This window comes from Prionailurus viverrinus, chromosome B3, assembly GCF_022837055.1.
Source record: "Prionailurus viverrinus isolate Anna chromosome B3, UM_Priviv_1.0, whole genome shotgun sequence".
Taxonomy (NCBI): domain Eukaryota; kingdom Metazoa; phylum Chordata; class Mammalia; order Carnivora; family Felidae; genus Prionailurus; species Prionailurus viverrinus.
The window spans coordinates 112,525,837-112,550,749 of record NC_062566.1 but is presented as its reverse complement, the minus strand read 5'-3'; the positions used below and the strand labels follow the sequence as shown (position 1 = coordinate 112,550,749).

General features: G+C 40.3%; 1 protein-coding gene across 18 annotated transcripts in view; it reads right to left on the bottom strand.

Annotated features, from left to right (window-relative positions):
- Positions 1-24,913, bottom strand: part of SIPA1L1 (signal induced proliferation associated 1 like 1) — a 365,199-nt gene that overhangs the window by 248,227 nt on the left and 92,059 nt on the right. For 3 of the 18 annotated variants that reach the window (XM_047861069.1, XM_047861066.1, XM_047861076.1), the window contains one exon: positions 4,826-4,918. The exons of the other annotated variants lie outside the window; for them this stretch is intronic. The gene's annotated coding sequence lies outside the window, so the exon portion shown is untranslated. The remainder of the gene's footprint in view (positions 1-4,825; positions 4,919-24,913) is intronic. 18 annotated transcript variants of the gene reach the window in all.

Here is a 24,913-nt window from a genome sequence, read left to right as displayed (position 1 = left end):
AAACATATGGGCCAGATTTTGCTTCTTCAGATTTTAAGTTGTGGCAGTAATCACATTTTTTTAATTTGACACAACGCAATCCGCAGTTACTTTTTTAAATCACAAAAAATACAATGATTTTAATATGCTCCTAAATAACACATTTAGATTTGGGCTTTGCATGCTGTTTATACTAGGAAGTGCATCTGCTCTTAGCATTAAACATGACAAGCTATTTTATGATTACACAATAGAATGCCAGTGCCATCATCTGATCAAACAAATAGTGAATGATTAATGCCTCTTCGTAGAGAAATTTCTTTTTAAACATATTAACATATAAATAGCTAAGCAAATATTACTTGATTCAGATAACCTAATATGTACAAAGACAAGAAAGTTCTTTACCTATAAATGATAGTCAACACTCACTTCGACACAGCAACATCCAATGGTGGTTTGCAAATACCCACACACGGTGTTGACTCAAAGAATCACCTACCAACTGTCATTAATGCTGACATAAACCTGGACACTGAGATGGCAATGAAATCTATGGTTGGTTTCACATGACAATTAAAAGTGTTGCAGCCAGAAAATTTTTCTGCAGAAATGTTCTAAAACCTCGTCTGTGAGTTGTAGGACAGAGTCAGTTTCACTTACGTCCTTAAAATGATGAACTACTTACATGTATCAGTAACTGATTTATAGATCAAAAGGACTTAGCAAAACTTCACTCAATCAAAATGAAGAGAACAAACATGAAGCAGAAAATCGTTCTCAAAATATACCGAAAGAACAAATAACTAAGTCCATTAAATCTGGTTCCTATGCACAGTATAGAAGAGTTTGTAAAAACTAACTGGTCAATGTGCTTGAGACTATAAACATCCATTTTAATCCATTTTAATCAGAAAGAGTAGCAAACATTCGGCAGAACAAATACTATTTAAGAAAAAGGATTTAATTTGGTTCATAATGCACAGAAATCTCCACTTAGGCAGAATTTTTAGATTAAAAAAACTAACATAACCTTGCTAAGAGGCTACAATTAGAACACAGAGACTTTTTTTTACTGTTGCTTTCAGCATGGCTCCATTAAATGCCTGTTGTTTATCTATACAAATAAAGAGCAGCCTGAGAACTGTCCCACTTTCTTTGAGAGTTAACAACTGAAGCTAATGTTTCCTTAGTGAGAAGGCCACTCTGGAAGAGTGCTGTGAACCTGGCCCGTTTCCCTTGCAGCAGACACAAGCCCGATTTGCAGCAGGGGCAACACCAGCTTTGCGAGGGAATCTCAGTGTCCTTAAGTGATGCATGTGAACAGTCTTAGTGATGCTCATCTGCTCAGCTCAAAACAAAGACAGTCTTTCTCCCCAATCAACAGCAAGCTTCCAATGTGTTTAATCATACATTCTAATGGAGGGCAGTCCAATGAGAGGGTGAGGCTTCCTTAAGAGTAACATTAGCTTCCTCCTGTCCGGCTCACCTCTGCGTACCTCTCACATCCAATACAGGGAGCCCCTTGTCTTCCCCCAGAGGACTCCACACGTATCTCAGAATTGACTGAATCACCAGCACACTGTAGCGTTACTTATTTCAACCCAGACACATGAAAGGACTTGTGCGAAATCGCCACTCAGATTTACTAGAGAACTGGAGTGGGTTCCCCCACATGACCCCCAAGTGTGTACTGTGAAAGTCTCTCTTTACTTGTGCTTGAAAAAGAGACTGTTGTGAGAAATACGATGCGTGCAGCACAGCTAGTACCTAGTAAACACTCAAAACACAGACCCTCAACGAAACACCGATTGCTGAGAATTCTCTTGAGCCTTAGATGCTGGAACTAGTGATGTTACTACAATGTCAGAGAGAGGCATTAAGTAGTAGGAATAAGCGATAACCCTGAGACATCTGAACGCTGATAGCAGTTTTGAGCCCTGTACCGTATCTAGTAAAAACAAGTAATTAGGCCAGGTTAAATAGCTGAGTCAATTTGATCATTTCACTTCAATTTCTTATCACAAGAGGATTTAGTACCTTAACAGGCAAATCACACCAGGCAACTTCACAGGACATTTGTACATAAACACTACATCTCTCCCCGATAAAATATACGCAACATCAAGGTTGCAGTCTTGTTCCGCACTTAACACCTCTGGTTTCTTTATGGGGATAAACATGGTCACCAAAAGAACATTTGTTTGTTAGCAACAATGTGGGGTTTTTTTTTGTGACAATGGAAATACATCTCAAAAAGGTTTAGAGCAAAATGGTATATACAGATACGACCTACCATATAGTTTCATCATGATCATCTATAAAAGGTTCTAAAATTATAAATCAAATTTACTATTACATGCAATGGCTAGAGTGCCAAATTCTCAGAGAGCCAAAATCCTCACTTATAAAATAGAGGTAATATCTCTCTTAAAGAATGAATATCACTAAGATGGCATGTGAATAAAATCATTTCAACGTGGAACACAGACCTAAGCCTAAGCTAAAACCATGAAGCTTTCAGAAGAAAACACAGAATATTCTCAAGGTGAGGGGGCAGGCAAAGGCTTCCTACGACACAGGAATAACCACTTTTTAAAATTGATACATTAGATCTAGTCCTATATAAAACTTTTGATTATCCAATGACATTATTAAAAAAAAACTGGGGAAAATCATGGCAAAATATAAATCTAAAAAAAAGAAGGAACAGTATGTGGGCTCTGTAAGGAACCCCCTGCACTCAGTAAGAAGATGTTCGCTGTAGCTTGTTTATAATAGCCTGTGTGGGAGGAGACAGCTCCACAGAGGAAGAGGAGATGCTGGAAATTTCTCTCCTGCAAAGAAGAAAAGGCTAGCAGCTAGACTGCCCAGAAGACTACTTGAGGGAGAAGACAGGAAATAAAAACTAAACAGATACAGGACAGTCTGAACTCCTAAAAAATACCCTGGACACAGTGCCAGTCAACACACATTTAAAACTAATTTGGATTTAAAGTAGTGGTTTTGTTGTTCTTAGATTGGTTTCAAAGAGCTTCTATCCAATTTTAATGCTGGAAGCGATCATTCTTACTTAGGTTCATTCAATTCTCCAAATCAAGAAACATGTATTTGCATGGAAAATATATTTTACTTAAGAAACTAGATTCACATCATATCACATTTTAGACATTTTCTGTTCTGCCTAAAAATAAACTTTAACTCTTTTACGGCACTAGGCCATGAAAAGAAGGATGCAAAGTAATATGAAATGGCATGGAGTTGCCAATGATCATTAAAGTTTTTCAACCATAATCCCTGAGCTGTGATTTTATATAATCATACATTTGGTTCTGTCTAGACATGTTAGACTGGCAAAGCATACCACCCTACCCCACAAGCACTGGCAGACCAATATATAATAAACAGTTATCCACTGTAGCATTACAGGATGTGAAATTGATAGTTTTAAAATGTAGATGTTAACTACTTATAACAATAAGAATTATGACGCTTTCTGTAAGTTTGTTTTTTTTTTTTATGCTTCAAGTTTTTATTTCAATTCCAGTTACTTAACATACAGGATAACACTGGTTTCATCAGAAGAATTTAGTGATTCGTCACTTACATAGAACACTCAGTGCTCATCATATCAAATGCCCATCCCCCTACCCGCCTCCCTCCAGCAACCCTGTTTGTTCTCTGGAGCTAAGAGTCTCTTTCTTAGGGTTTTACTGACAGTTTTTCTAGCGCAATCTAAACACATTATGAATGCTGGGTCAGTTACTGTGTCCCTGTACTTTCTCATTTGCTTGACCCTTCTCTCTGCTCTCTGCCCGGCAGTGTGCAAGGGCCGCTTTGCTACTACCCACGCACTGTGCTCTTGCACAGTTACACCACACACTGACTTGAGATGCTATTTCACACAAATTAGTGAAAGAATTATCTAAACTCCAAGGTTCTGTCTCAGAGGACTATCAGAACCTGTTTAAACTACCAGTTAAAAAAGGATACCACATGTGAAAACGAAATAGCCTACCTTTTTCCCTGTCAACTGCTAAAGGGGAAAACCGCACAATTTCTAAGTACCGTTAACACCATAGTAAATGAAAGTGTTTTGACCAAAGTAGCTAAGATGTCAAATCAACAAATACTGTTACATAAAGGATTAGGGGCAACTGAAGTATATCACTTGAAGCTAAAACAAGGATGTATCCTATCACCATAAAATGTGAGGAGAGAAGCATAAATACACAGAAAAAAACAGGGAAGAACAATTTAACACAGTGGGTCAGGCACTGAAGCAAACAGATGTGGGTTCAATTCCCGGCTCAGCCACTGACGAGTGATGTAATCTTGTCAAAATCGGTTAGCCTTACAAGTAACATCAGGATGTTGCTCAACATCTCATAGGATGATGTGGAGGTTAAATAAGATCATGAAGGCAAAAGTCTAGCAAACTTCTGGGTACAAATTATTCAATAATGATTAACTATTATTATTGCACCTAAAATTTCCTCAATAAGGATTCTGAATTACTAAAAGGCTATAAGAGAACAAAATCTCATCACATAAAAAATGCCAATTAAGGACTTCTAGTTTAGGTAAAGTTTATCTTGTGGTCTCAACAGTGTTGTGGAAAGTCAATAGAATTTTAAATTTTAAATGAGGAATTGAGGCAGTGAGAATAAGCCCTTCTCCTCCTTTTCTTCCGATCCAAACAATTTCAGAGAAAGGATGAGGGGGAAAACAAAACAAAAACAACAATTTTAGAATCAGCCATTACAGGAATCACTCATGTGGTCAAACAATGGCACACCTACAATCATAGCTAAAGGTAAAACCATTTTCACGTAAAGTCACAAACCTGCACACTCAGCTCCTCTTGCTTGTAAACCAGCTTGTTGCAGTTACACTACAATGATTTTCTGGGGCAGGCTGCAACTAACTGAGCAAGTACCTGTGCGTGATAAAAATAGGAACTTAGTACAAAGCACAACACTCTATTTCATTTAATTCTTCATTCGTGCTCCACTCACAAAGGATGCGTGCCAGGCTCTGACAAATATTAACATGATAATAAGGGCAATCCTGCAGGGAAAAGAGCATCTATGAAAAGTGTAAAGAAGGCATGGACGGCCTAGGATGCCCCGTCTCATGCAGCACACGTTTCTGAACCTCCACAGTGAGAGGGCAGAGAAGGCCCGTAAGTGGGGGTGACACCGAGTAGGTGAGGCCAGAGCTAAAAGTAAAAGGGGCTTGGGGCGCCTGGGTGGCGCAGTCGGTTGAGCGTCCGACTTCAGCCAGGTCATGATCTCGCGGTCCGTGAGTTCGAGCCCCGCGTCGGGCTCTGGGCTGATGGCTCAGAGCCTGGAGCCTGTTTCCGATTCTGTGTCTCCCTCTCTCTCTGCCCCTCCCCTGTTCATGCTCTGTCTCTCTCTGTCCCAAAAATAAAATAAAACGTTGAAAAAAAAGAAAAGTAAAAGGGGCTTTGCCTAAGCTTCATCCTAAACATTACGGTTTTACAACACATACCATTTTTTGTTGATAGGGTAAAATTCTCAAATTTTATCTACAGTACTCCTTTAATTAGCATATTTATTCACAGTCATAAAAAGATAAACTATGTAGTAGCTTTGCCCGGAACGAGACACCAATTTCGAAGTATCCATATTCTGTCTCCCCGTCAAAGGTAGTTCCAAGGCCACCTTCTCCAGAAAGCGTTTCTTGATAGACTTCAGCGGAAAGTTGTCATCCGCTATGAATTCCTGCGGCATTTTGCCCCAGGCTAAATACCTCATACCGGTTGCCCTTTCTACCTCGTATTAAGGTTACCTTCCTATATGTCTTAGATCTCCATAAGAACTCAGGTCCCTTGGGAGCTGGTTCATATATGATTTACCTAGGACAGAGAGTCCTGCAGGAGCTGCAGCGTTCAAAACAAACAAATTAACAAATGCATGCTTTTGTTCCCTTAAGATTGAAGCTTGGCCATAAATTTCTCTAACTTCATCACCTCTACTAGTGGTATTAGCGTTTACTGAAAAATGTGTCTTTAATCTGGATGATTACTTGAAAACCTCGGCACAGTATGAGAGAGAATGAGGCTAGAAGAACAATTTTCTCCATAACATACCCTACGTGGCCTTCATCTGAGATTCAAACACTAGCACTCCATTTTTATATGTTACTGGTACCCCCAGGACATCTAAAGAGTTGACAGAGTTGTTCAACTTAAACTAAAGGTCCTAAATACTATGATTTTCCATCATATAATCATAAAATCAGAGTTAGGAAATTGCTCCTCACATTTACTCATCGTGTGGCCTTTTTCAAGGCCTCAACTTCCTCATATATGAAACAGGTGTAACATTACCTATTTCACACTACTGGTGAGGATTCAGCAAGAAAACATGACAATGCTTGGCATCAAGCCGGGTACACAGGACTTGCTCAATACCAGTGTTATTTCAAGATGGCAGACTGAAGTTCTACCATGAAGTCTCCCTATTCTAAGACCAGTAATTTGATAATTAAAGGATGTCTTAGTTTCCTTTTATGATCCAAAAAAAGTTAATACTAAAAGCCAGGAACTGGATGCCAAGACTACCAGTCTTCTTCAGATATTCCATGTAGCGATTAGACCCAGACTTAAGTCTCAAATCCACTTTCCATCTGCATTAAATTTACTTGCAATTTTCTACTGTAGAGTGAGATTCTTTTAAAAGTTACTCTGAATAAAAACGGGGTGAGTCATTCTTGATATACAGGTCTAAAGAAAATCAGCACACGAAAGCCCAAAAGTTTTCCCTTTCGGATTTCTTAAATTGAATTCTTTGGCCAACATTTAATCAGTCATGATGTAAAACGAATAGGTAACTTGAAATATTTCACAGTGTCAAACATTTGCTCAATATAGAACAGAAAATCACATAAACTGGATCATCAAGCAGCACAATTTGGATGCATGACAAGTTGTATCTATTAATGACTGCCCCACTTAAATGATCCAGAAGAATCAACTTCGGGTCTGGCGATTTGAAGAACTTGGGCGTACAACACGCCCTCGGTGCCAGAGGAAGGTAACCGTTTCTGTTACTGCTAACATGAAGTTGATTAGCACAAGATTTAATAACATAAGATTTCCTCAGAAGGGAATTTATTCAGGTCAAAGCGCAATTTCTCACTAGTCCTCAGGAAAATGCAATCTAAACAAACAATGGACACCACCCCACAGCCACTAGAATGGCTAAAAGGAAAAACTAAAAGTAAGTGTTGGTGAAGATGTGGAGCCACTGGCAGGCTCGAACACTGTTAACAACGGTGACCTGGTATAACTACTTTACAATGTTCTGTGTTACCTACAAAAACTGAACAAACACATAACACAACCCCAGTTACCCATTCCTAGATATAGATGCCCAACAGAAATGTGCACCTCGGTGCCCAAGAAACACATACAGAATGGGCCCATAACAGCATTAGCTGTGATGGCAAAAACTGCACACACACGCACACACACACAAAACATGTTCAGTATAAATAAAGAAATTGCAGTAGAGTTACATGTCAGAATACTACATGGGGAGAGAGAAAACCTGTTATACCCACAAATATAATATTGAGCAAAGGAAACCAGACTAAGAGTACATACCGTTATTACTCCATTTTTATAAAATTCATAACCAGACACAGCTAGCCCATGGTGATGTAAGTCACAACAGTGGTCACCTTTCCTTGTATTGGGGAAAGAGGGTGAGCAAGGGTGATGGAATGGGAGAATACATGAGGAAGCTTTTAGAATTAGATAATATTCTAACTTTTAAGTTAGGTAATGGTTACACATATGTGTTGAGTTTACAAAAGTTTATCAACGTAGAAAGCTTAGAGTCTGTGTGCTTTTCTGTATGCATGTTACACTTCATTTTTTTTTATTTATAAGAAAAACATCAAACTATTTGTGAGTGCATGTATCTATATATTTAAGTATAAAATAATAAATATATTTGGAGGAATAGAGCGCTTTTTCTTCATAAAGTTGGCATTGTGTACAATTCCTAACATGCATTTCTCTTATTATAGCATGACTATTTTCCCTTCTCTCAAATATTTTAGGATGTACATTTTTATGGACGCATTGCTGGATACCGTATTGAATAGAGCCATAAATTACTGCACATAATTTCCAAATTTTTGCCTTAAGCAATGCTGCAGTGAACGCATGGTACAGACATGTTTGTACATGCTCTCCATTTCACTAAGACAAATTCCTAGAAATAAATTCCTGGGGCCAAAGTATACATTTAAACATGCTACAAGTGTACAATAACTCTAGAAAAATTTTCATCAGTATTGTTTAAGAAATCTTAGTCATCATTTATTTACACATAACTATATGAAAAACCTGGCAACCCAGACTAAATAACTTCTCTGAAGTTATGCTTAATTAATGGCCTCCTCCTCTTACAAAGATTTTAGAGCATTTTACATAAATGGGTACAGAAACCTGGGGAAATACTCTCTAGCTATAAATGGATATCCTGAGAAATAAATCTATCGACATCAGTTATAGGACTGACCAAAAATCAATGAAGTCCCAAAACAGAAACATAACAGAATATAAAACCAAATAAAAAATTGCATACATGTATTTTTATGTTGTAGGTGTACAGAAAAATTATATAAGGGTATTTAACAAAATGTTAAAATATACTGTTGGGTTTAGGATCTGGGTAATTTTTACTTTATTTTTTTAATTTCCTTTTATTTGTTTGCGTTATTTACACTGAACACATGTCATTGTTAAGATTAAAAACTAAGCTAGAAGATCTGAGAAAAATACAGTCCCCTGATAAAAAATAAGACAACAGACGTCTTCTTCCTGTTCACAAAACAAATGAAACTGGTGACAGAGAACTTTTTCAGTCTTTAAGGTTTTTCTCCCATAGACTTTTCATCAGTCTTCTGGCATATGACATAGGGTTTTTCAACAAAGCACATGGCAGCAGAACAAGTAAGGAAAGAAAAGCAGCAGGAAACTGGCACCTCCATAAACACAAAAAAGTCATGCTTAGATGAGACATTCTCCACCCCGCCTCCAAACCTGAGCCAGTGGTGCTGACTCTGCACCATACACAGAAAATGTGGGCATTTTCTGCTAGGAAAGTCATTCTTGGTTCCTGTGATGGAATTAAATATATGGATATTTCCTGGTTTGCTATCAAAATCACCGTGACTTCCAGGTACTCTCTATCTGAACAAAAAAAAAAAAAAAAGGAGCTGGAGACTTCCCTGTTGCAGGAAGCGTAGCCTTAGGTCTAACGTTCATTATATCCTAGAGACCCACAGAGGTGAATTCCACTCCCTAGGAACACAGGAATAAGCTACTCACCAGGTAGCATTTTACCCATTATCTCAATTACCCTTCCTAAGAGAACGAAGGTTACTTCATTTGTTCAGAGAGAAAAACAAAAGCCATGTGGAGTTTTCTATCCCAGCCAATCAAATCATCCACACTGAGCTATGGAATTGGAACCAAAACTAGAATCTAAATAGTCCTTCCTTCGGGATAGTGTCTTGCTTATCAATGGCAATTAAAAACAGAGCTTTAGCAAACCAAAGATTGAAACCCTAATATCAAAACAGCTGCAGCCTTCTTGGTGTCCCTTTGGTTTCAACCACCACCAAGAAAGTCGCTCAGTCCTGACTCCAGCAGCAACTCTCCCACTTTGGAACAGGCTGGCTCAAAGAGTAAGCACCCCACTGAGAGTAACGGCCTTGTTCTCCCAGCCTAACTTCAAACAAGACAAAACAGCCACAATGTGTTGTCACATTTTTTTTTTTTACAACTGGATTTTAAATGCAGGCTGTTATGAAGAGTCTCTTGGCTACAGTTCAAAGGACCAAGAACATCCTAATGCAAAAACATTTTCAGCTTCCCCAAATTCTACTTCTTTCAGCCAATTTCGGTAAGTTCTCTTTATCTCAACTAAAAAATTCATGTTATTCTTGTTTTAAGTGTCCAGAGCCTCTTCAAAATAACAGAATTCCAGTGGCTAGAGTTAGCACACAGGCCATTTCAAGTGAGTCAATGCCTCAGAACACAACCAGTCCCAGGGGGACCTGCAGTGGGGGACAAGGAGGTGGGTGGTCAAAGTATTAGCCCCTATGAGTTCAATAAATCACCAATCCACGCAGATTCAGCATGATGACTCGATGAACCAGGTGATTAACCAGACGATGGAGAGCAAAAATGACACCAAATCCTAAACCCCAGAAGACAGCCACACCAGACATTCAAAGGACCATTCAACGATAGTAGTAACAGGGCACAAAGTTTGGACCAAGCCCGGGGGCTACCGCAGCCAGCAAGACACATCCAACTGCCCTCGATAAACTCAATGTCTAATGAAGACAAAGACACAGAAGTGGAAATTATAACTGGATACATGCCATAGTCATCATAACTACCATCGTTTCATGAGAGCCTTGAACCTGCTTGTAATTGTACGTATTTTCATTTCAGATTCACAATTACTCTATCACGTGAGTGTTACAAACCTTGGGCAAGTTCTGTGGGCCTTAGTTTCTTCATTTCTAAAACGAAGGTAACACCTACTCCATGGGAGTAAGAGTACATGCAAAAGCACGTACAACACTGCCTGACATGTGGCGGGTGATAAAGGTCAGCTCTTACTATTATAAAATCATTGGTGTGGTTGGTGTTATTATCACTGGAAAGACAACCAAGAGAAAAAAGTTAAGACCCCTAAGAGAAAGAAGAATGGTAGCTGCCATATACAGTCAAAGGGCCTCAGACAAGCTCCTTCAGCTTCCTCGTGTGTAAAATGGGATGAGGCTACCTGCCCCCTCCTCCTCCTCACAGGGCTGTGCTGAAGGCCACAAGAAAGCATCTTTAGCCAGAGAACACAAAGCCGGAAAAAAAAAAAAAATCAAAAGTAGGGTTTTAAAAAAATCCCAGGACAGCTACGGAAGAAGAAAAACCACGGTAAACTCCCCACTAGCTAGTGACGCCAGGTATCATACCGGGAGTCTTGCATCGGCAGGGGGATCAGAACCTCGAGGGAAGTATTTGACCTCATTGTTCCCCATCATTTTAAAGGCAATCCCGAAGTGCTGGGAAATCCAACAGCCCAAAGGCACCACAGGCTCACCTGGGGCACCACGAGGCCACACAGGAGAGACAGATCTAAGCTGCATTTTATTTCAGCTATGAACATCTGAATGAAGTGATTTTCAAGCTTTATTCTTTATTTTATTATGTCTTACAAAGTTTCCTTTCACCACAATACTAATTGTAAAAGTGAATAGAAGATGAAGTTTCCAATTCTGGCTCGTACAACTTCAAACACACGCACAAGCTTCTGGCACTATTTTAATCTTGTGCTCCGTTCTGGAAGACCACAGACACCGAACAGACAGCTCCCGTCCTGTGAAGTTTTCCGAATACGTGCCCTCTCTCTCTCTGTGGGGTCTACTCAGCTCATCAACTGGCAAATGCACTCTCAATTATGGTTTGAATATTTTAATAATTTTAATTTAAAAATATTAATAATAAGAACATAAATGAGGATTTTTTTTGTCCCATTCTATTTTCCAAATCCTCCAAAATTAGCACCTATTACTTACCTAGTCAGCAAAAAGGAAGTCTTTAAAATAAACAAAAAGGCAAACTATTTAATTTTAATTAGAAACCCCGGCAAGCTACCTAATATCTATTTATTTATTTTATTTGGCACAACAACTACAATTAACTGGGACAGAAAACGTATTTTGCAAGAGAAATTCAGGTAAGAAGTATCTGTCATCCAACTGTTAAAATCAACAAATGTCAGAGACTTGTACACTTATCAGTGTTTTACATTTAATTAAGAAGTAATTATGCTAATATTAGTATCAAATGCATATCTCCGTACAGCACATATGCATTTAGTTAGCTAACCAGCAGCACAACCAATCAGAGAGAGAATGTCCAGTGCCTACCATTCACAGCAGACTTCAGACAGATGGACAGATTCAGCCAAGCTAAAATCTAATTTGGTTTTCAAACAAATTTTCCAAGAAAGAAACAGTAATCTGTGTAGATAAACAGGATTCAGCTTCAGCTTCTGGCTGATAACTTCTCTCCAGAAAACCAGAGAGGGGGAGAACTGCTTATCTTCCTTAATACGTGGGGTAGACAGTGATCAATCAACAAATACTTTCTCCAAAGGAGGTAAAACTGTACCTTGATTCTAATCCTAGACTCTCATCAAAGCACCAGACAACTGAGTATCCTCTAGGATCATGGAACATGGAGGAGGTCACACTTCTCGAACAACAGAGTTTCTCTAACTTATTCCCTGCCCCGACCCTCCACATTCAGATACCAGAAATCAAAAGCTCCTACTTGTATTTTCAGCTTGATACACTGATTTTCTTTCTACCTTGGGACACATAAAAACTGTCAATGCAGCAATCAGATTGTATGTTCCTTTCCACTAATTACAATTATTTCACATGAACAAGTTTTCTCTGCCCAAATAGAATATGAGCCCATTTTTAAAGTTTTTATACTTCAGTACTTAATTGTTTATACTTAAATTTGGCATCTGCTAGCTTTCACTCAGCCTTCTAACCCTGGGCACCGATAGGCCCTGGGGTGGAAGTGCCTCCATGTTTAGGAACTGGCTCTTACAGGCACAAAACAAGAATAGACAGCTGCCTAATCCAGGCCTCGGTGGCAAGGACCACATCATCACCTTCCTCAAAATCTCCCAAAGCTATGGGGATCATTCACAATCCCCTCACATAATACAAAATCTGTAACTCAACAGTACATGGCGGTAAAGTCCAGAGTTGCAAACAAGGAGTGGGTGGCACATACCTCCTGGGCCTGGCTCAACATTGCCTAATGTCAATACCATTCTCCAGAAGCCAGAGAAAAAGAGGTCGCCCTTGTTTCTCACAGTCTGGCACAGTACATGGGCTGAGTACAAAAAAAAAAAAAAAAAAAAAAAAAAAATCGCATCTCCTGATCTCCCACGATGAGCAAAATAAATGTCAACCCGGGAACGGTGTATGGGAAACAGTCTCAGGCACTGAGAGGCTTGGGGCATATTCTTTCCCTATTCTAAGAACTACAACTCAGGAGAGTCTGGGAATTTTTTAAGCTTATGTCTTCCGAAGTTGCTCTGATTTCAAAACATTCTCCTATAAACCCAAAGAAAAGTACTAAATGGCACACTTCTACTTTTTCAGAGCAAATGCTAATTTGATTGAGAATTTTATACTGGTCTCACAGAAGTAAATGAAGTCATTCTTTGTGTCCACAGAGGGCTGGGAAGGGCTGTCGCTCCCAACTATTTGTAAAGGCTCTGGGCACCTGACAGGAGGCTATGGGTATTACTTTCAGAAACATGAATTACCTGGCTGTGTCCCTAATGCACCTGCTAAGTATAGCCAGAAACTAGAGAACTAGAGCCCCACCTCAGAGTATCAATCACACACACACACACACACACACACACACACACAGAACTTTGTAACACCGCTGACCTCTAACCTTCAAAAATGTCTTGTTTTGTTTTGTTTTAATGACTATAATAGGATTGCCTGGACAGAAACTGATAACCAAAGAAAAACATGTCCAAGACTGTCTGGATTTCATATGTTATTTATCTCTTGTGGGTCCAACAGATAAAAAAAAAACTGTAACTCTAGGCTCTTCTTCTCCCTCCCACCTAAGCCAAGTGCCAAGAGGTGGACTCCTGGAGCTCACAGGCTGGGAGAAGGCACACCTAATGCAAGTTATTTTCTGCACCAGAAGGAGAAGATGAGTCATTACTGCACCACTACATGGAAGCTGTCCCTGCTGACCCCCTTCCTTTCTAAGACAGAGGTTGTGGCAACTCTAACTACAGCTGCATGTTTCTGCCATCTAATATTTCAAGCTCAGTTTGGTCTTAAAAATCTAAATTCTACATGGAAATCATTCTACTTAACCTGCTTAACATAACAAGATTGTAACCATCAAGAAAAATCACTGAGGGGCACCTGGCCGGCTCAGGTGGAAGAGCACGAGACTCTTGATCTCGGAATTGTGAGTTCAAGCCCCAAGTTGGGTGTGGAGATTACTTAAAAACAAACAAACTTACGGGGCGCCTGGGTGGCTCAGTCGGTTGAGCGTCCGACTTCGGCTCAGGTCATGATCTCACAGTTTGTGGGTTCAAGCCCCGCATCGGGGTCTGTGCTGACAGCTCAGAGCCTGGAGCCTGCTTGGGATTCTGTGTCTCCCTCTCTCTCTGCCCCTCCCCTGCTCATGCTCTGTTTCTCTCTCTGTCAAAAATAAATAAACATTAAAAAAAAAACTTAAAAAGAAAAATCATTGAGTCTTAACAGCAAGTGTCAAGGAAGGGCACCTGCAAATATATTTGTTGGTTTCCCAAGGGTCCTGTTGCCTAAATCATCTCAAGTACATTAAATATCGACAACATTCTCTGCTTCAATTTGGCATGTGGCACGTGGTTTGAAAACCAATGTCATTTTTACCCCTTCAGAAGCCCATTGGAAGGAATACAAGGAACTACAATAAGTATAGAAAGGTAAAATCCTTTATCGGTGATTAAATTTCAACAGTTTTCAAAACTGATATACTGATTAGCGTAAAAGATAATTTCCTTTTAAAAAATATTAGAAACAGTAGGCAGTACCCACTAAGGCCTTATATATAATGCATCAATTATCTCCTAACACTAGATATTGAGCTGCAAAATGTAAAACAGAATTAAGGAAGTCTAAACATTTTCCAGAGACAGAATGACCACTGTGAAATCTCTTACAGTATAAAAATCAAATCTCAGGACTTTTTTTTTTAATATTTGATTTTATTTATTTACTTTGAGAGTGAGAGAAAGAGAGAGAGAGAGGGAGAGAGAGAGAGAGAGAGAGAGAAAGCGCAAGTGGAGGAGGGGCAGAGAGAGAGGGAGAGAGAAAGAATCCCAAGCAGGCTCCTCATTGTCAGCACAGAGCCTGATGCAGGGCCCAAACTCACAAACTGTGTGTGAGATCACGACCCAAGCTGAAGTCAAGAGTCGGACACTTAACCAACTGAGCCACCCAGGTGCCCCAAATCTCAGGACTTTTTAAACTTAATACCAACCTATAAGCACAAAATTTATCTCCCCACACATTACTATAAACTGGCTCCCAGATGAACGATGCCCAGAAGTTTCCAAGGGATACTCCAACAATCACCCCGGTGTGCAGCATGCCATATTATCATGCTATACCATCGAGAAGAAAATGTAAGCAGTCACAGAAACAAAGGCTCTTATTAGCTTGATCAAATCTTCAAATAATCAGCTTTTCCTCATATTCTGCTATCACTCTATCAGAAAACAAATCACACTTAATATTTATACACATTTATTTCAACTTTCCATTAAATGTTAACAAAATAACATTTTTTTCCATAATTAATTACTAGAATTACAGAAATTAATTCCAAGTTGCCAGGAACAAAAAAAATCTTATTACTGTTCCATGCTTTGGCAAACCTTGTTCTTGCATCTATACTGTGGGCTTTGAGTCAAGTAAAATGAAATCTTGGCTAGAAAGGAGATATATTAATTTAGAGTAGTGACCCTTTCTAAAGAGAATGGGAGAGGATGCCAGTAATACACATTCTGTATTTTTTAAATTAGCCTACAAGATTTTATATTTTTAGTTACTTCTATTCCACTTGGTTATTTTATCCTAAAAGAAGTTTAAAGTGTTATTAACATTTTGAAGCAACATATCAAAAAGGGTTTTAAAACCTTTATCTCTAACAAAACATCTAGAACCAGGAGAAAGGAGTCTTAATTAAAAATGTAACCAGAGGCATCTGGGTGGTTCAGCGGGCTAAGAATCCAATTCTTGATTTCGGCTCAGGTCACGATCTCACAGTTTCATGAGTTTGAGACCCATAGCGGGCTCTGTGCTGACTCTGCAGAGCCTGCTTAAGATTCTCTCTCTCTCTTTCTCTCTCTCTCTCTGAATAAAAACGTAACCAGTTTTTTTCATCAACTACAATAGCTACGCCATAGGAACAACTATCCAAGATTCATCCAACATTTACTCAACAAGTATGTATGTAGGACTTACTGTGTCCCACACGCTATATCCAGCCATGGACAGACAACGATGAAACAAGACAAACACAGCACCTGACTGCAGGAATTGTACAGAGTGTATGTGTCCTTCTGTGCCACCACCTCTGGGCTCAAAGAGAAAATGTGCTTCATCATCAATCCTAACTAGGGCTGAACAAATCTCCTTCTTACAACGATACCCGTAAATGAGACAATTTTTATTAAGAAGTATAAAATTATAATCCTCTCCAAAGAGCAGTATGATGGATATATTTTTATAAATAATCTAGATGGCTAAAAGCCCAACCAGAGCCCTTTGGGAACTTCTGGCCAATAATACAAGGACAGTGGCCACTGGAGGCCTGGCTGGAGCTGGAGCTGGTTCTTTTCTGGGACTAGGGAAGCCAGCCCAGGAAAGGCCACATAGGGCGCTCCTGCCTAAATGCTTACCAGCCTAAATCCCATGGGAAAAACTCCCTGTGCAAGACTTTGGACCTGAAACAGACCCGTAAATAACCTCCATCTATGGCAGACTTAGTGACTGTGTACATAAAATAAGCCCCAGAAATACCACCATTCAAACAGATTTATAACAATACCACGTTTCCAGTCACCTCACAGCCATGAATTCATCAGGTCGACAAGATTCTGAGAATTTATACAATCAGAATTATAGTTCATAAAACAAACAACTAGGTTTCGTGATCTTTCCTAAACCATCAGTGGTTTCTCAATAACGACATAAAAAGGGTCCAAATTCTTTAGGTGCTCCAAGTCCTAGATGAGTGGGTTTCAACCTGATTTTTCAACTCTTTTCCCCCACACCCCTCTACACAGCCATCACTCCAGGAAAAGTGAACTATTCTCTCTTACCTGAACACACTCCTCTCTTTACCTTTTCCCATGCCTTCTCTCCTGTGTTCCATATGTTCTGAGTGGTCACTGATAAAGTGCCTCTCCAATTCCGAATTACATCCACCCTGTTGTGCCCAGTTGAAGGGCCACCTCTTCCTCAAGCTTGTGTTAGTGCCCCTTCTACTGAACTTCCGGTGGGCTCTCTCTGTGGAAAGGTATGCATTTTGGAAAAAACACCACTGAAATCTCAACTCTGCCATGTACAGGTTAGGCCTTGGGCAGCGGACTTGCCTCACTAGCCTCAATGTGGACAACACAGGGGTTTCAGGAACTACTCTGCAAGGTTTAGGGGTTTCTGGGCAACGTCTGTGGCCACGCGTTCAAATCTCAGTGCTAACACAACTGCAAACGGACTGACGGAACTGACACTCCATGAGCCTCAGCTTCCTCATTGGGAGAAAGTGTTCCCATTTCTCAACTCGGAGGAGCTCCACTTATTTCATGGCAGAATGACAGGTGTCAGGGAGCCACTGCAGAGCTGACTCCCATGCCTGGGCCCTGGCGCCCCCACCCCCCATCCTCAGGGTTAGCGGCCCTCCTCTCTCTAGGCTCCCGTCGCACCCTATGCTCCCCTCCGTCACGGTATTACTGGCCCCCTCCATCTGGTGGCACATTTATAACCCAAGTGTAGACTGTCTGGCATTCTGCAAGCACTCTGATGAATACATACACTAGGTCTAAAGTGTTTCACAGGTATAAATCGAAGCACACCAATAAAATCAGGACCCTGAGTGATTCTCAGGCTGAAAAGCAAAGGAAAACACCTGTTGAGAGGCTACTTATTCTTTCAGGTCCAGTTCAGATAATAATGCCCTTGACTCACTGAAATACTAGAGCTGGGGCTGTGCCAACACTCCATAGCTGCCTCCTCCGGGAAGGCTTCTGCTGCTTCCCCAAGAAGGACACTTGACTTTGCCACAGTGAAGCAATTCATCTCTAGCAAAATATACCACACCCTTCCCTGTACTTTTTTTTTTTCTTAACCACCTTACCTCCCCAATCTGAAGGTCAAGGAGGGCAAGCAAGGCCTGTGTGTGACTGGCCTTCCTTCCCAGCCCCTCCCTCCCCGCCCCCCCCCCCCCACAGAAAAGGGAAATGAAATGGATTAAAAAGGAGCATTAAAGCTTCAAGAGAAAAATCATCCAAATCACAAGCCAATTCAACATCTCATGATTGCTCTGCCAAGTGACTCATCACCTCTGAGACCCCAAAGTCAGGGTCTGAATAGAACTAGACAGCCAGTCCTCTTACAACTACAGGAGGAATTCAGCAGAATCTCCCAAAATCAAAAGAAAAGCTTTCCCCTGAAAAAGGTTTTCATTAGTGGTAAAAGAATCAGAAACAAGAGAAAACACTTAACTGAAACAAAAATGTTGGGGGGGGTGGTTGCAGCTCTTTCTGTCCTTTTAAACTTTATAATGTTCATGATACTTTAATTTAATATTCTTCCCTCCTCAAGCCAAATAGTTTTCTTAGGGAAAAAAATCAATGCTTTACATTCCATATTCATGAGCAGTTACAAAAATAAACGAGCACACACAATGGTAGAGCTTTTAAAAATTAACGATTAATCAAATTAATGAAAGAGGACTTATAAAATGTATTTTGAACCCGCTGTTTTCCAATTCGGGTATCACTTCATTAAAACATCTGCTTTCTACCTCTGACACTTCAGAATCGGCAACCCTGGAACACACACCCAACGCCCCCCACCTTTTTGGTGAGGGGTAATGGCAGGGAAGAAGGGGAAGGTTGTGGTTCTGGAATTAAATACTGACTTCCCCTCTCCTTGTCCGTGGCACATTCCCTGACAGAGTAAAAAGAAACAGAAGCTTGAATTGCATTCCGAGCTCACTGAAGCGTGAGAAGCCAACCGCGAAAACAAGTTCATGGGGGGCAACCTGGTGATCCCTTGTGTTGCCCTGCCCTCTGTGAAGTCCGCCTGCCGAGGAGCCCCCAGCTCTCCTTAGGGCGCCAGAGGGGAGCTGTTGGAAATGCTCTCCCCAAGCTAAAATCAACCTCGTTCATCCAAGAACAGTAAGCAGGGAAGCCAGAGGGAGGAAAACCCTGCTCTCCTAGGATTTTGGGACCGATTCCAAGAACTCTGCTTCTCTCGCTGCCAGCAGCACCCATCAATTCCCATAGTAACCAGCCCACGGCTTTCCAACTGGCCCCCAAGGGAGGCGGGCATGCTGCAGAAAGAAGCACATGGGAGTGTGACCCAAACCTCAGGCACCCTTCCAGTGTGCCTTCAACATTCCCACTCTACCTCCCTGCTGCCCTTAATTCCCAGGTTACCACACGGTTCTCTCCTTTGCCCCTTCAAGCTGGCGCTGAGACAATGAAGGGACTGTTTTCCTAGGGCTCCGCACAAAACAATCTCCTGTTTTCTGATGCAATCTTGGTTCAGGTCTACTGGGTACTAAAGCAATCATGTTCCCCCCACCATACTGGGCATAAATGTTTGCTGAATGAAGGAATCCTCTGGTACAGAAATAACGATTTCAAAGATAAAGGGGTATAGATTTGAGATCCAGGACGGGAATGAAGAGGCTGCACTCCAAAACGGAATGAAGAGCTGATAAAAGGGTGCTGAAGTAGGTGGAGACACCTCGTCTTTGTGAAGAACGGGATTTGGTTCTTGTGATGAGCAAGCAGGAGTGGGAACAGGAGGAGGAAGGCCACACAAAGGGGACTGACAGTATTTCTGTCCCCAACACACTCACCAAGGGCACTGCAATCAGGAACCATGGCTCATGACGGTGATGGGCTTAGAGGATATGAAAAGCATACCTGGTGATTTTCAACAGGGAAAGGGAGAAGGATCAAAATGGGGGGAAGACATTTCGAGAGGTAAAAATATATTTAGCTGATTCTAACATGTTTATCTAAAAGATTACTATGTTGAGATTTTTTTAACTAAAAAAGTAAAGGAGAGAATCAAATTAAAAGTGCTCAGCCTGGGCTATGAGCCCATCTGCAGGATTTCACATCTTCAACAGAATTTAATGGCGGAAAGGAAAGCAGATCATGAGGGTGACAGGAGGCTACCATTGCCCTTGGAGTCCATGCCCCACTCAGAGGATGCACATGTCATTAGTAGATGCTGAGTAACACGTCTGCAGGGTTGTAACATACAAGCTATACATGCGTCCATGATACATCTTAACAGATACTCCCAAACCACTTTCTAGTCAGGATCCCACAGCAGTATGGAGGGCTCCTTTAAACACTTACCTACTGGATGCACGGCACTGTGCTAATAACAGACTCTCAAGTAATAAAACAAAGACCCCCAAACATGACTCCGCATCACCAAAAGCAGAGGGGAAATGGAAGGCAAAATATGGAAACGGTAAACTTTACTGGGATAGAAGGTAAGATTAAGAACAACTGTTCTTGGGGCACCTGAGTGACTCAGTCGGTTAAGTGTCCAACTTCGGCTCAGGTCATGGTCTCACGGTTCGTGGGTTCGAGCCCTGCATCAGGCTCTGTGCTGACAGCTCAGAGCCTGGAGCCTGCTTCGGATTCTGTGTCTCCCCCTCTCTCTGCCCTTCCCCTGCCCACGCTGTCTCTCTCTGTCTCTCAGAAATAAATAAATGTAAAAAAAAAAAAAAAATTTTTTTTTAAAAAAAGAGCAACTGTTCTTCATATTATCAGTGACAAATCTCCTTAAAAGTAAATCTTTCAGGGCGCCTGGGTGGCAGGTCATGATCTCATGGTTCATGGGATCGAGCCCCGTGTCAGGCTGCTACACACTGACAGTGCAGAGCCTGCTTGGGATTTCTCTCTCTCTCTCTCTTTCTCTCAAACTAAATAAGTAAACTTAAAAGGGAAAAAGAAAAGAAAAAAAATCTTTTCAAAAAAACATTTGATATTGAAAAATATCAAAATCAACACAGAAATTTATTGCAATCCCAGTAAGATTAACAGGATATTCTTTTGGGAATTCAGAATCTATGTTTAAAGTTCATATGGAAAAATAAGGGAGCAAAAATAATGAGAGTAATTATGAAAAAAAAGAGCAATAAAAGAGACAAGGCTTAATACTTGCCTAGTTAAACATGTTATAAATACATAATAATCTCAAAAGTGTGAAACTGGTCCATGAATAGACCATCAAATCAAAAGATAAAATGAAAATTCTAAAAATACTTTGGAGAGCTTTGTAAGATAAAATGTGACATTTAAAATCAGCGCAGAAAAAACAAATCCCTCTATAATGGTTTTGGCACACTATACAGCCACATGGAAAAGAGAATGGGATACCAACTCACCAAAAAAAATCTCAAATTGATCAAAGAATCCGATGTTAAAAAAAGAAACAAAAAGATTAAAAGAAAGCAGGAAACATTTTTTATACTCTTGGAGAGCATAAGACAACCTTCCTAGGAAGAACATGAAATCTAAATCTCATAAAGTAAAACATAAATAAATATGATTATCCAAACATAATAAATTCATAGACTGCAAGTTAGCACAAATGACAAAACACACACCCAGTGGAAAAAATCAAGAGCTCCTACCACAAAATGGAATAGCTTCTGTTTTTATATAAAGAACTTATCTCATTAGAGAAATGGATAAAGGATCACAGAAGTCAATTCACAGAAAGAAAAACTGCTCTTAAACACAGGACAGTATATACAGCCTCATCTATAACAAGAGAAATGCAAAGGAAAACGACAAAAAGATTCCCTTTTCAGCTATGAAACTGGCAAGGATTAAAAGGTCTAATCACACACTCCTGGCAAGAGGAAGGAGAAGGGCACACATGGCTGATGGGAGTGTAGACTTGTACAATGCCCGTGGAGAGCAGTTTGGCAATACTTACGACAGCCATGAAGACACATATTCTTTAACCTGGAAATTCCTCTATATAAACCTGTATACTTTCAAGTTCAAGGACTGCCACAGAGGCACTATTAATATCAAAAGATCAGAAAGAAAGTCCATCATTATGAGACCGGATAATAAAGTACAACCATAAACTGGAACAGAACAGAAAGAAAGCATAGTGCAGTATGCTACAATCTATATAAAAAATAAATTTTAAAAAGCATACATACTGAATGCAACATGACATTTCTAGATTAGATCCTGGAAAAGAAAAAGGGCATTAGTAGAAAAACTGGTGAAATCTGAATAAAATTTATACCATTTAGTTTCACTGTATAGCCTTTTGGATTTTACTCTGTGGACATGTATTAGCTATTTAAAACATAACGTTTAATTTTTTAAAAACCTGATCATTGGGGCACCTGGGTGGTTTAGTCAGTTGAGCATCCGACCCTTGATTTCAGCTCAGGTCATGATCCCAAGGTTACGGGCTCAAGCCCTGCATCGGGCTCCATACTCAGCATGGAACCTGCTTGGGATTTTCTCTCTTTCTCTCTCTCTCTCTGTATCTGTCTCTCCTCTGCCCCTCTCTCCCCAGCTTGCACACTCACCCTCTCTCTAAAATAAATAAAATGAGAGGTGCCTGGGTGGCTCAGTTGTTAAGTGGCCGACTTCAGCTCAGGTCATGATCTCGTGACTTAGGAGTTCAAGCCCCGCATTGGGCTCTGTGCTGACAGCTCAGAGCCTGGAGCCTGCTCTGGATTCTGTGTCACCCTCTCTCTGCCCCTCCCTGGTTTGCACTTTGTCTGTCTCTCTCTCAAAAATAAATAAACATTAAAAAAAATTCTTTAAAATAGGTCAAATGAAATAAATTTTTTTTAAGTCCCTAATTATTTTGCGATTAAACCTACATCATACATGGCACTGATACCGCTAATAAGAAGCATCAAGGGTAGAAACATGGCTTCAACACTTCTAACACTTGAATTATTGCACCTAAATACCCATCTTTATTACCTGCTAGATGACTGGCCCTTTAAGGTAGGGGCCATGTCAACTCATCTCTGTACTCAAAGAATCTAGAGAGTATTTGCCACATGGTAAGGGTTCAACAAATGAGAGTCAATATTAGCATGTTCTGGTCCAGTGATTCAATTTTTGATTAGTAAGAAATTTTGTATTTCAAATATCCAAACCCCTAGAAGGCTAGGAGTTTCCCTCGGTCCTTAGTTCATAATGACACGGAAGAGAAAAGGAGGAGGCAGAGAAAGGTGAAGTGATTCTCACTGAGGAGGATCTGGGCATGAAAACATAGGGAGGCAAACAGAGCTCTGTGCTGGGAGCTGTAGGGACTATACAGATGAAGAAGACACAGTCTTTACAGTAAAAGTCAGGCATAATTTAGGCCAACACTCCCCAAGGTGAAAAGTGTGACACTGCCTTGCATTTTCCAAAGTGTCCTACACAAAGGCTATTAAAATGCTTTTCAAGGAAAAATGACTTATTTTGCAATATAAGAAAATGATAAAACTCCAATTTAGACAAAGGTTTAGTTTTCTATGATGTCTTCTCGGGGAAAAATTTTGTGGGTAGCATGCTTAAAAATGTCCAAGGAAAAAAATTCTAGCCTCAAACCCCATCAATACCTAATTTTCTAAGTGTTCAAAACACAAAAGATAAATAATGTAGGAAATCCTGAGGTCCCTGAACAGGCAAAGAAATACTATTGAGTTTCTCCCCAAAGCACCAATCACCACTGTCCCATCACATCTCCACAAACTCAACTCTGAGCCTGGGACCCACACCATAAAGTAACAGAACTTGGGCAGAACTTTTGATCTCTATGAACACTTATTTCTATTTATAAAGAAATTTAGAAATCAGACAGATGGCAGCTACGGCTCCTTCAAGGTCTAAAATTCTATTACATGTCTCTTCCTTCACATCCCAAATATAAACAAAGACCTTGGAGTCCTTTCATGCAAACACACATGCATTTGTCTGTATGTCCTGGGGGAAGGAGCTCTCTGTAATACTTCCTTCCTATTTCCAGAGCGGCCCAACACACACAAAAAAACAAAGTAATATCTGACTACAAACTGAAGGTGCACGTAAATGTTCTCAAGTGAATGGGAAAAGGATTTATTGACCTCCGTGTTGAAATTCAATTAAAATGTGAATGCTGTACAGTGAAACCTTAGTTCAACTGTGCATTCATTGATGTTGAGAGGCTCATATAAGCCTCGAACTTGGCTTTCATAGATCTTTTATGTACCAGTCAGTCTATATATAACTTCTGTGAATTATCTTTAAAAACATATACTGCTACTTGATATTTTTACTTTGTTTACCACTTTCATAGCATGGAAAAAAGAACACTGAAGAAAGTTGTGGGCGTATTCATCCATATGCAAAGACATGTGAATTATCAGTGGAAAGTTTTGTTCTAATTTATTTAACATAATCCTCAACCTTGACCCACTGGCTTGAAAGGTGACTCAGGAGCTAATGCTGAGAGTTCATCTCTGTCAGTTGAAATTTTCCCTTTCAATACACAGGAATAACATTGTGCCACTAATAAATGTGGTTTTCTTTTAAAGTTCTTTTTCCCTAAATAACCAGCATTTTTATGGTATAAAGTTTTTTTATAAATAACACAGAGAAAGGGAAGAGTTTTCCAAGAAACATACAAATAAGTTCAAATTTCCACAGGGAAAGAAGTACTTCAGTGGATGAGGATATGAAATCATATCCATCTGTAGGATTGGCCAGGAATGCCTTCCTGAGGAAATGAACTCGAACGTGTCTCAAAGGAGGAGGAGGTGGCTGACAGGTGGCAAGGAGAAAGGGAAATTCCAGGCAAATAAAGGGACGTGCGTAAAAGCTACCTCTCTGGTTGCCTCAGGAGCAGAGCCACACATTGACCTAACGTGTGGCAAAGGTTATCTTAGTCATTAGGACAAACGGGAGGGAAGGAAACTACATGCTACTCCAGGAGCCTCTTCGCAGTTTCCTCACCTGGTACGGGAGGAGGTGGGGCCACAAGGCTTCTCTGGCCCGTGCAGCCA